The sequence below is a fragment of the Bos mutus genome, chromosome 5 (assembly GCF_027580195.1).
Source record: "Bos mutus isolate GX-2022 chromosome 5, NWIPB_WYAK_1.1, whole genome shotgun sequence".
Taxonomy (NCBI): domain Eukaryota; kingdom Metazoa; phylum Chordata; class Mammalia; order Artiodactyla; family Bovidae; genus Bos; species Bos mutus.
Genome location: NC_091621.1, coordinates 45236994 through 45248827, shown reverse-complemented (window position 1 = coordinate 45248827; position 11834 = coordinate 45236994). Strand labels below are relative to the sequence as shown.

At 41.8% G+C, this 11834-nt stretch overlaps 1 pseudogene; it reads right to left on the bottom strand.

The window, feature by feature from the left end:
• Positions 1-761: 761 nt before the first annotated feature.
• On the bottom strand, positions 762-1295 carry LOC102274521 (ADP-ribosylation factor-like protein 2-binding protein pseudogene; annotated as a pseudogene).
• Between the last annotated feature and the right edge of the window lie 10539 nt (positions 1296-11834).

Sequence of the window (11834 nt, the reverse complement as noted above, 5' to 3'; positions counted from 1 at the left end):
TGAACTGGTTAATCACAGAAATTCTAAGATCAAATCTAATAGATGAATTAGAATATTCATCTACAATTTTTTCTCCAAAAACTATTCTAGAAAAAAAGAGGTTTCTCTTAAAACATGGAGTCTATATCAGAACTAGAAGACAGTGATAGAAGAACTGCAAACCCAAGACTAGGAAGTTGATTCTCACATGCAGCTTTTGGATAAAGGAAATCTTTTCCAGTCTATTTCCACAACCAAAACTAGTTCTAATTTCCCCATGATGGCAGGCAGAAAATAGAGTTTCAGAACTCTAAAGACAGGTGCAGATATTCTAACACCCTACGTAAGTACTGCCCAAATCATAAAAGATCCCACACAGGGGGCCACTGCATGAAAGGTTTACCCAAGTGAAGGAGCTATGAGTACCTCAAAGGTTCAGGCAAAGCCCGCCTGTGGTGTTTGGTATTGGGACATGGTATTATTCCACTTTGTTGACACAGGAATATATATGCTGGGGTAGGGGCCTTCCAGGTGGAATGCTTGACACAGCCTTGCTCCAGAGCAGCCAGACTCTCAAAAGCACAATGAGAAGTTATTCCCTTTAGCAGGGATTATTGAATGGAAAAGTGTTTCAGAAAAAGCAGAAGTCCTGGGAGAGTCAGGTAATTATCTTTTTGACCCATTAATATCTAAAATTAACAAAATGCTGCAGAACAGAGCTAGTCTCTTCAAGATGTACTCTCTTGTCATTGCGAACAGAAGCCTCTTCCAGATGATTTGGCTCATGGTATCAGAAGGCTTCCACTGCCTGGACGGAGGAGGTGGTGCTTCGTGTTGTTCTGGGAAGCTGATTTGCACAAGGAAGTCACCACCAAACCACTGCATAAATCCAGTCGTCGGCCTTCTTTTTCTGTTCTATACTCTAGAAACATCTCTTTAAATGCCGGAAAGTCTGTGCATGTGAGCATGTTGAATACGTCATGAACCATTTCATCATTATGGTGCTTTAACGTTCTGGTGAAAATTGCCATGTTGTATCCGGGTATCCGCTCCAGGAGCTGATTTTCAATATACTTTTCTATGAAAGAAAGGTTTTTGTTAAAAATTGCCGGGTAGGTGAGTTTATTCTCTTCCGTGTTTTTAAATTCCTGGTAGTATCTGTCCATGAAATTTCTCTTCAGTACTTGGAATTCAGCATCCATGATCATGTCCTCCCTAGAGCCAACCACAGCATCAAATTCAGCTTCAGCGGTGGAAGAAGTGGATACTGCGAGACTCTCTTCCTCCAAGACTTCCGTCACTTCCGCTATATCCATTCCATGCCCTTTCACCAGTCTGGGGCCCAGCCGAGTCTGGGTTGGCGCAGCGTACCCCGGAACTCTATGCCCCATCCACCACTCTGGACTTGGCTCCCATTACTGACCTCCGGAACCACGCCCTGCTTCCTGTAACCAAGGCTGACATCATTCTTAATGACTGAGCAATATTCCGTTATATGCTTGTAGCATAGCACTTTGATGCATATGTTATTTCTATTATTTTCCAGTGTAATAAACATTGCTGCAATGAACACATATCTCTGAGCACTCATCCGTTCATTCTTTAAGATACCTTCCTAGATGTGGAATTGCTAGGCCACTTTAAAATTTTGATTTATATTGTCAGACTTCTGTCTAGAAACATTGTGCCGATTGATACTTTTATAAGTAATATACGATTTCTTGTTTCTCCAGTCTTATGATCACTTTATGATATTTTTGAATTTTCCACTTTTTTTTTCAGGTTTTATTTTCATCTCTTTGATTAGTAATGAAGTTGAACATTATAAATCTGCTTATTCTTTAACTTTCACTTTCTGTGAATTTTTTCTTCTTTTGTTTAATCCATTTTCTCTTTGGGTGCATATTTTGTTTTTCTTATTAATCTGCTTGTCTGAGGCAAGGACTCCAACAGCACTTGAGCCACTCAGGAGTCCAGAATCCCAGAAACATTCATCATTGAGCCATAATTAGTTATCTGTGGGGATTCTGAGAATAGCTGGGGTGAGGTCAGGAAGATAGAACCTAGTTCCGGGAGAGGGAGGTCAGAGGAGGCTAACAGGATTGCAGGAAACTGGGACCAAGTTGGTGGAAGGGCCACCTCCAAAATCATGCCTGCAGTGGTAGATGAGGAGTGGGGTGAGGCTAAGAGAAAGATAAGCAGGAATCAGCTTTGAAGGGATTAGGGGTCTGTAGTAGATAGCTCCCTACGCCAATCCTGCTTCATTCCCTCCCTCACAACATTAATCCTAAGGGCACTCCCCATATGTTTTCTGCCCACAAATCCATCTCAGAGTTTGCTTCCCAGGAATCTGATGTGGGATGGGGCATTGGGTTTGCCTGGGATATGGATGGGGAGGGTGCTTATCTTCTAGTAAGAATTGGTTCTCCAGGAAGGGTGGAGAAGACTCTGAGATCCTTGAAGGGGTGAAGGACCAGGGACATATACCAAAGAATTCGTTAGAAAGTTCTGTAGGGATTCAGAGGGGAGTAGGTTTCCTTGGCTTGCTGCTATACAATTGACAGCAGAGGTTGATGTGCTAATTGAATCAGTTTCTCTATCCTTCCTCCTACCTTTCTTGTACATTCTGGACATTCTTTCTCCCACTGGCTGAGTTTCTGAGAACCCCACTCTGATGCCCAAGGTCACTGAAATAATGTCTGGCTAGCTGACAGAGAAAAATGCCTAACTGTTTTCTCTGTTTCCAGGCTGCTAGGGAGAGCAATTAGCAAATGTGTGCACTAGAGCTCCATAACCCCTCCCACCATTAACACTAGTCATTTGGTTGTTTCAAGTCAAGCATTCTGCCTTATTAAAGATGTGGTTTCTCACAGTCAAGGCCAGCACAGTTCATATTTAAATGTTCTTTAATTTATTTCATTCACTTTTTTGCTTGAGAAACTGATAATTAAGATGCAGGGTCTTAGCCAGCCAACAATAATCCTTTGTGATGGAAGTACAAATAAAATCTAGGACTTAAGGTATTTCTAATAGTTTGTTTCAGCTTTCCATAATTATTGCCCATCTCCAGGGATAAACACCTTTCCCTGGGCACATGCACACATACTTTGACTCAGCTGTCCTTTGGGCATAAACTTTCTCCTTCCTTGTAGATATGCAGATGAGTTTAACAAGTGCTGAGGCTAAGAATGACTTCATGGTTGTGAAGAAGGTGAGCAGGGTGGTGGGGTTATATAAGGAGGAGATGGGACAAGCAAAGGGAAAATGGCGGTCCTTTCTCAGAGACTGAGACTGGATGACACTTTCTCAGAAGGATTTCCAAGTGTTGCCCTGTAGTTGATGACCGGAACCCAGGACTATGGAGACCATCACCAGCAGTGACCAGCAGTCATGCATCAAATATTGAGACTGGGACTTGATAGATGATGCAGAAACTCTCCCTACCCTTAGCCACACCTCTCTGCAATAGTTTTTTTTTTTCTCCCAGGATTGATGACACTATGATCTCATCTGCCAGGAAGCTAAAGCCCAGATAGACATTGTCAAGCTAGGAGTTTGTCCCTGAGGCCACCCCCATCCGATTAGTTCCTTTAGTTCCCTTGCCCATGAACTCTGCCCTGCCTCCCCTCACCTCTCTGGTTTCTCATCTCCATTAAAATGCAATACATAATGATGCATTTAGCTCTATGAGCTTGATACAATAAAAGGGACCCATGATGTTTGCTAAATTAGAGGGCAGCACACAGGAAATGTGGCCTGCAGGAAGTTATATTAGCAGTTGTGTGTGGAGTGAGTGAGAGAGAGAAGGGGTGCTGAGGGAGTCTTTGGGGTTAAGTCAACTGTGTCAGACTTTGTAATATGTCCAACTGCCATGATGTGCGTCACTCTTTCTGGATCCATCTCACGGCAGGCCACACCCCCAGACTGGCACATCTTACATACTGGCTTCAGGGTTCAGTCATGGCCAAGAATTCCAAATGGCTCAGTAATAGCCAACTGGTTAACTTCAGTGCCCAGCCTGGCCACCTCCGGGGCAGCCTTTCCTTACCTCCCTCTTGGATCTTTGGGCCAGAGTGGTGGGAGAATGTGGTCAAAAGCAGCTGCTATATCCTCATTCCCTGTGGTTCAATGGCAGCCATCCCTCCTCCTGGCAAGACTTTGGCTACAACACTTGGACCTCCTTTTCCCCTCATATCCTGAGATTTCAAGTTTCTGGAAAAACAGTAAATGAAGTAAAATTTTATTTAGTAATTTTTACCTGCCCAGACATTGTTTTGAGAATTCCATGTGTAACTCACTGTCTTTTTTTTTAACTTTTAAATTTTGTATCAGGATACAGCCAATTAACAAACAATGCTGTGATAGTTCCAGGTGAACAGTGAAGGGACTCAGATATGCATATATATACATATGTATATGTGGGTGCATATATATACATGTATCCATTCAGGAGTTTAGAATGGACACATACACACTGCTATATCTCAAATTGATAGCCAACAAGGAACTACTGTATAGCACACGGAACTCTGCTCAATGTTATGTGGCAGCCTGGATTGGAGGGGAATTTGGGGGCTAACTCATTTAGTCTTCATAATGGTCCCATGAAGTAGGTGTGTTTATCCACATTTTACACTGAGGGAAAGGCGACACAGAGAGGTAAAGTTCACACTGTGGTAAAGGTCACAGTTAGCAGGTGGTAGAGCCAGGGTTTGAACAAGTGTTGTTGGACCCCAGAATCCCTACTTATAACCTCCGTGCTTTATTAATAACACATATGGAGTTTTACTTCTTCACAATAAGTTTGGGCAGTGGGGTGTCTCTGATTTTTGATGGCAGCGTGCATGCATGCATGTTGAGTCGTGTCCAACTGTTTGCGATCCCATGGACTATACCTGCCAGGCAAACACACATCTCTAGCGTCTCCTGCACTGGCAGGCAGACTCTTTACTACTGCACCACTTGGGAATCCTTTTGATGACAGTTGTTATTTAGTCTCTAAGTCATGTCTGACTCTTTTGTGACCCCACGGACTGTAGCCTGCCAGGCTCTGCAGAGGCCTACTTTTATTCAGAGCTCTGCTCTGTCCTTGGTTCTGAAATCTGGTCCAGCTGCCTAGGGGACTCTTCTGTTTTGGGAGGCTGATGCTCACCATTGCTCCCTTATAAACTTGACTTCTCCCAGCCCCTCCGTTAGCTCGGATCTGCTCACAGATTTTCTGCTTAAAATCAAATAAAGTCTGTTCCAAAGCTCAACTTTAAAATAGTCCCAGACTTTGTCCATTTTGTTATGTTTACTTTAAGACAAAAACAAAAACACCCAAAAGACTCTCTCTTACAGTTCTTATGGATAATAAAACTTAAATAATTCAGCACATTTTATTTTTTGTTTCATCTGCTAGGGAATATTTATCATGGGGTGATTAGAATCCTTTTTTAAAACTTAGATTATGATTTTTAATTGAATTCCTTTATTATTGGGATGAGAGGGTTTTAAAAATAAAAAGCTAATCTTCTCTTGTTTGAGGCTAGGATCACACTGAGCAACACTAGAAACAGGCAGACCAGAAGAAGAGAGCAATTAAAAATATTAGCTATTAGTTTTTATGTTGAGTGCATATTAAAAAGCAGAGACACCAAGTTGCTGACAAAAGTCCATATAGTCAAAGCTATGGTTTTTCCAGTAGTCACGTATGGATATGAGAGTTGGACCATAAAGAAGGCTGAGTGCTGAAGAATCGATGCTTTTGAACTGTGATGCTGGAGAAGACTCTTGAGAGTCCCTTGGACTGCAAGGAGATCAAACCAGTCAATCCTAAAGGAAATCAATCCTGAATATTCATTAGAAGGACTGGTGCTAAAGCTGAAGCTCCAATACTTTGGCCACCTGATGTAAAGTGATAACTCATTAGAAAAGATTCTGATGCTGGGAAAGACAGAAGGCAGGAGGAGAAGGGGACGACAGAGGATGAGACGGTTGGATGGCATCACTAACTCCATGGACATGAACAGGCTCTGGGAGATGGTGGTGGACAGGGAAGCCTGGTGTGCTGCAGTCCATGGGGTTGCGAAGAATTGGATACGACTGAGCGACTGAACAACAACAGCAACAATGTGGTAATAAAAATAAAATCTGTCTCTCAGGGATGTTTCAAGGAATACATGAAAAGCACTTTATAGAATGAGCGATATTCATACAGCTATTGTACTACAGATATGGAAATTTTGATTAGCAACTAGATTACAAACTCTTTAAAGAGAGGGACTATATCATATACTGTTCATATGTTGCTTAATACTGGATAGAAAATGTGCACTTCATAGCACTTGTTGATTGATGAACTGACTAAATAATTGAATGCATGCTAGAGTTGGCACAGCTCCCAGAACAAGGTAAGTACTCAATAAATCTATGATATTACCATCATTATTTTTAGAGTTACTGCTGTTCATTGATTTCTGAAGAATCAGACTCTTAAGGCTAGAAATGACTTCAGAGGCCATAAAGAGGAGCCCCATTTAGATACTGGAGTCCTCTCCAAAACCAGTTCTCTAACTGGTGATCCACCCTCCTGGGTGGGGTCCTTCTCTCTCTCACAGAAGATGCTAAGCTTTGTCCTACCTCGTAAATTCTACCCATTGGTTCAAGGTTTCTCCTCTGTGACCATGGGGAGCAAGTCTCCCTGTGCATGAGAATCTCCACATGTTTGGGGATGGTTGTCTCTTTATCATATTCCTTCTCCAAGCTGAACACTTCCATTTCCTCCTATGCTTTGGCATGCTCCCTCCCAGGCTGCATGTCACACTCTGGATATAGGGAATACAGCCCAACCCGCTAGATGAGGATTAACTAGCTCACGAAAAGCGTGAACATGGGGACTAATTTTTGTGCATCCTCCAACCTTGCAGGTGAGTCTAGCAGCCCTTTCCTGCTGCTGAGTCATCCTGAGCTGGCGCCACTTTATAAAAGCTATTGTGAATCTCCCCAGGCTGAACCATACAGCTTGTTTTGTTTTAATACATCTAAGGTTTTGATTTACATTAATCTCTGTTAAATCTTTCTTGTTAGATTTGGCTCGAGCCCCAAACTGTCAAATTATTTTTGGATTTTGATCTTACCACCCAACTTCTTATTACAGTGGCCAGGTTCAGGCAAATTACAAATTTGAGTTATACACAATAATGTCCTCATTTGGGTGTACTTGGAAGGGAAACTGCTACTTAAAGCAAAAATTGCTTGTGTATTATAGAGAAGAAAAGTGTTATATTTAGTCTTATGTGAAGTAGCTATTTAAAAATCTTTTTCTTATGGGAAATTTCAAACAAATTTCAAAATTCCTCTTATGAAAATGAGAGTAGTATAATCAGTGCTTCTGGACCCTTCACCCAGGTCAACAGTCAACTCATTATCTTGTTTTATCTTTGTTCTACCCACTGCTCTTACCCCTCCTGATTATGGTGAAGCAAATCCTGATGTCATATCATTTTATTCATAAAATTTTTTGTAAGTTTCTTTCAAAGATAAAGACCCTTTACATAATGTAACCATAGTAACATTATGAGATGGTTGAATGGCATCACTGACTCAATGGACATTGAGTCTGAGCAAGCTCTGGGAGTTGGTGATGGACAGGGAAGCCTGGCATGCTGCAGTCCATGGGGTTGCAAAGAGTCGGACATGGCTGGGTGACTGAACTGACTGAATAACACTATGACCCTTTGTGGGATGAACATTAACTCTTTAGTAATATGATCAACTATTCAGCCTCAGTTCACATTTCCGATAATGCTTCATCAATGTTTTCATTCAAAGAGCTTGTTTGAATCAGTCCTAAATAATGTTTATGCATTATCACTGGCTCACAGGTACAGATTTCCATCCCTCCTTTTCATTCCTTGTAATTTATCTAAAAATATTTATCTATTTATATTTTTGGCTGTGTTGAGTCTTAGTTGTAGCATGTATGTAGGATTCATTGTGGCATCTTGTGACTCCAGGATTTCAGCTAAGATATGTTCAAGATCTGAGGCACTGACCCATTTTGGCTAGAAAAATCAAGCACAGGAAATTATCCAATTAATGAACCAATTCACTGGAACTTGTAAAAATGCCCACCCCCTCCCTGTGTCAGAAGGCCCTTTCCTCCAAGACTTTCTGAAAACAACAAGCCAGTGGTCCAGCAGGCCATCCCAGGCCACCAAGGGCTCCAGTTGTCTCTCTGCTATTGCAGCGTCTGGCCAGAGCTGACGTCTCTACCATCCCAGTCAGTCTTTACAGCCTGTGTCATGAGAAGGGTGCCTCTGGCAGCAGAAGCCAGTATAGCCTTGGTGGGAGAGGGTGCTAGAAGGTCTTACTCAGTGTGGCTGGATGTGCTGTCCAGGCTGGGGGCTTGGCACAGAGGTGTTTGGGTGCCTTTGGAGGGAGCTGGAGTGGGGGACACGAGAGTGGCTTTGGAGGACCTTCTTTCAGAGTTGGAGGGAGACCCTGGGGACGTGCAAGATAAGAGTCTTCCAAGCACATCTCATTCACCTTGCCCTCTACCTTCAGGATCTCCCTTTGCCCACCAAACTGACTGTGCCCCCACTAAAGTCTCCAGGGACAAGCTCATAGTCCACACGGTGGCCTATTTTTAGTCATTTCCCTAAACCCTCTGAAGCTCTGACTCTGTCCCTTTTTACCCTTATTTTCTTGTGACCTCTTTTGCCCTGCCTTCTCAATCTCTGCTGTGGTTTTCTCTTCCTCAGTCTACTCATTAAATGCTGGAGTTCTGCAACATTAAAAAAAACTTCTTATTGGACTGTAACATACATACAGAAAAGAGGACAGACCTCAAGTGTTCAGCCTAATGACTTTTCACACATTGAACCCACTCATGTAACCAGCACAGAACATCCATTCCCATGACCCTAGAAGCCTGCATGCCCAGCTCCCTTCCAACCACTTCCCATCCCACCCCACCCCAGGAAAAAACTCATTTCTAACAGCAAAGGTTAGTTTTTTAAAAATGTATTATTTATTTTTGGCTGTGATGGATCTTTGTTGCTGTGTGTGGGCTTTCTCTGGTTGTGGTGAGCAGGGACTACTCTCTAGTTCTGGCGCACAGGCTTCTCACTGCAGTGGCTTCTCTTGTTGCAGAGCACACGTTCTAAGGTCATGGGCTTCAGCAGTTGTGGCTCATGGGCTTAGTTGCCCTGTGTAATGTGGAATCTTCCCAGACCAGGGATTGAACCCATCTCTGCTGCATTGGCAGGCAGATTCTTAACCACAAGATCACCAGGAAATTCCCATAGGTTAGGTTTTAATGTGTTTGTACTTTATATAAGCAGAAGCATATGGTTTGTGGCTGGACTCTTCTACTTAACACAATATATGAAGAATCATCCCAAACCAGTTGTGCAGTTGCAAGTCGTTCATTCTCATCAGCATGCTATCCCCAGTTTATTTGTGTTCTCTGTTGTGATGGGGCATTGGATTCATATTTTCAGCTGTTATGAACAACACATCAATGAATACTCCAGTCCATGTCTTTTGGTGAATACATGTGTGCTCTCGATGGCTTTGTGAATACCTACTGTTGAGATTGCCAAGTTCATAGGGCACTGATGTGCTAAGTTATGATAGATACTCCAAATAATTTCCCTAGGTAGCCATTCTAGTAGTATAGGAGAGTTCCAGTTGCTCCATATTTTTGCGAACATTTGGTAGTTTTTTTTTTGTATTTTGGGCTTCCCTTGGGGCTCAGCTGGTAAAGAATCTGCCTGCAATGTGGGAAGCCTGGGTCTATCCCTGGGTTGGGAAGATGCCCTGAAGAAGGGAAAGGCTACCCACTCCAGTATTCTGGCCTGGAGAATTCTATGGACTGTATAGTCCACGGGTGGCAAAGAGTCAGACATGGCTGAGTGACTTTCACTTTCACTTTTCTTTTGTATTTTAGCTGTTTGGAAGGAGGCATTATTGTATGTCTTGGTGATTTTAATTTGTATGTCCCATAGTGGTTAATGATGCTGGACTTCTTTTATATATTTATTGCCATTTGGATACCATCTTCTGTAACTGTCTTCTGCCCATTTTTCTATTGAGTAGGCTGTCTGTCTGTCTCTCTTGTTGATTTATAGGGGTTCTTTATATGTTCTGAATATTAGCCCTTTGCTCATGTATGGATACTGTTTCCTACTCTGTAGGTTACCTTTTCACTCTTTAGTGGAGCTTTTTGATAAAATAGTACTTTATTTCATAAGTTCATCATATTTTTCTTTTGTGGGGTGCTTTTCATGTCCTATACTCTTCTCTTTACTCTAAGGTCATGATGATATTCTCTGGTGTTTTCTAAAAGGTTTACTGTTGTAAATCTCATTCACATTCAGATCTGCAGTTGACTTTTGTGTACGCTTTTTTCCTCCACATGGTCATCAAACTGAGGATTATAGAACACTTTAAAAGAGAGATGTCTATCTGGTTAACCTTGATGGTGAACACATAGGTGTTTGCTATATTGTTTTCTGTATGATTGAAATATTTTATAGTTAAAAATAAAATGAAAAGTATTTAAGTACTGATGTTTTCTTGGGTGCCTTCTTTGATCTACTGTTCATGTTACATATTCTTCCTGGGTGAGTTATTTATCCATTTAGTTAAATTTCATTGAGTACCAATGTACCATGAAGTTGCCCTGCTATGGAGAAGCATAACATGGCTGTTGCCTTAAGGAACCATGGCCTGGTATATATAGGGACAAATCAATACAGTGAAGTTCCTTGGAATACCTATTCCAAAGAATAGCCCAGAGCTCATGTTATCTTTAACATGAGTATTCTGTCCTTCCTGTTGTCTCTTCCTATTTCCCTTTTAAAATCAACTTCTTTGAGGTACAATTTACATACAGTAGAGATGATGCTGTGAAAGTGCTGCACTCAATATGCCAGCAAATTTGGAAAACTCAGCAGTGGCCACAGGACTGGAAAAGGTCAGTTTTCATTCTAATCCCAAAGAAAGGCAATGCCAAAGAATGCTCAAACTACCGTACAATTGCACTCATCTCTCAGGCTAGTAAAGTAATGCTTAAAATTCTCCAAGCCAGGCTTCAGCAATATGTGAACCATGAACTTCCTGATGTTCAAGCTGGTTTTAGAAAGGGCAGAGGAACCAGAAATCAAATTGCCAACATCCGCTGGATCATGGAAAAAGCAAGAGAGTTCCAGAAAAACATCTATTTCTGCTTTATTGACTATGCCAAAGCTTTTGACTGTGTGGATCACAATAAACTGTGGAAAATTCTGAAAGAGATGGGAATACCAGAACACCTGATCTGCCTCTTGAGAAATCTGTATGCAGGTCAGGAAGCAACAGTTAGAACTGGACATGGAACAACAGACTGGTTCCAAATAGGAAAAGGAGTATGTCAACGCTATATATTGTCACCCTGTTTATTTAACTTATATGCAGAGTACATCATGAGAAACGCTGGACTGGAAGAAACACAAGCTGGAATCAAGATTGCCAGGAGAAATATCAGTCACCTCAGATATGCAGATGACACCACCCTTATGGCAGAAAGTGAAGAGGAACTAAAAAGCCTCTTGATGAAAGTGAAAGAGGAGAGTGAAAAAGTTGGCTTAAAACTCAACATTCAGAAAATGAAGATCATGGCATCTGGTCCCATCACTTCATGGGAAATAGATGGGGAAACAGTGGAAACAGTGGCTAACTTTATTTTTCAGGGCTCCAAAATCACTGCAGATGGTGATCTCAGCCATGAAATTAAAAGACGCTTACTCCTTGGAAGGAAAGTTATGACCAACCTAGATAGCATATTCAAAAGCAGAGACATTACTTTGCCAACAAATGTTCGTCTAGTC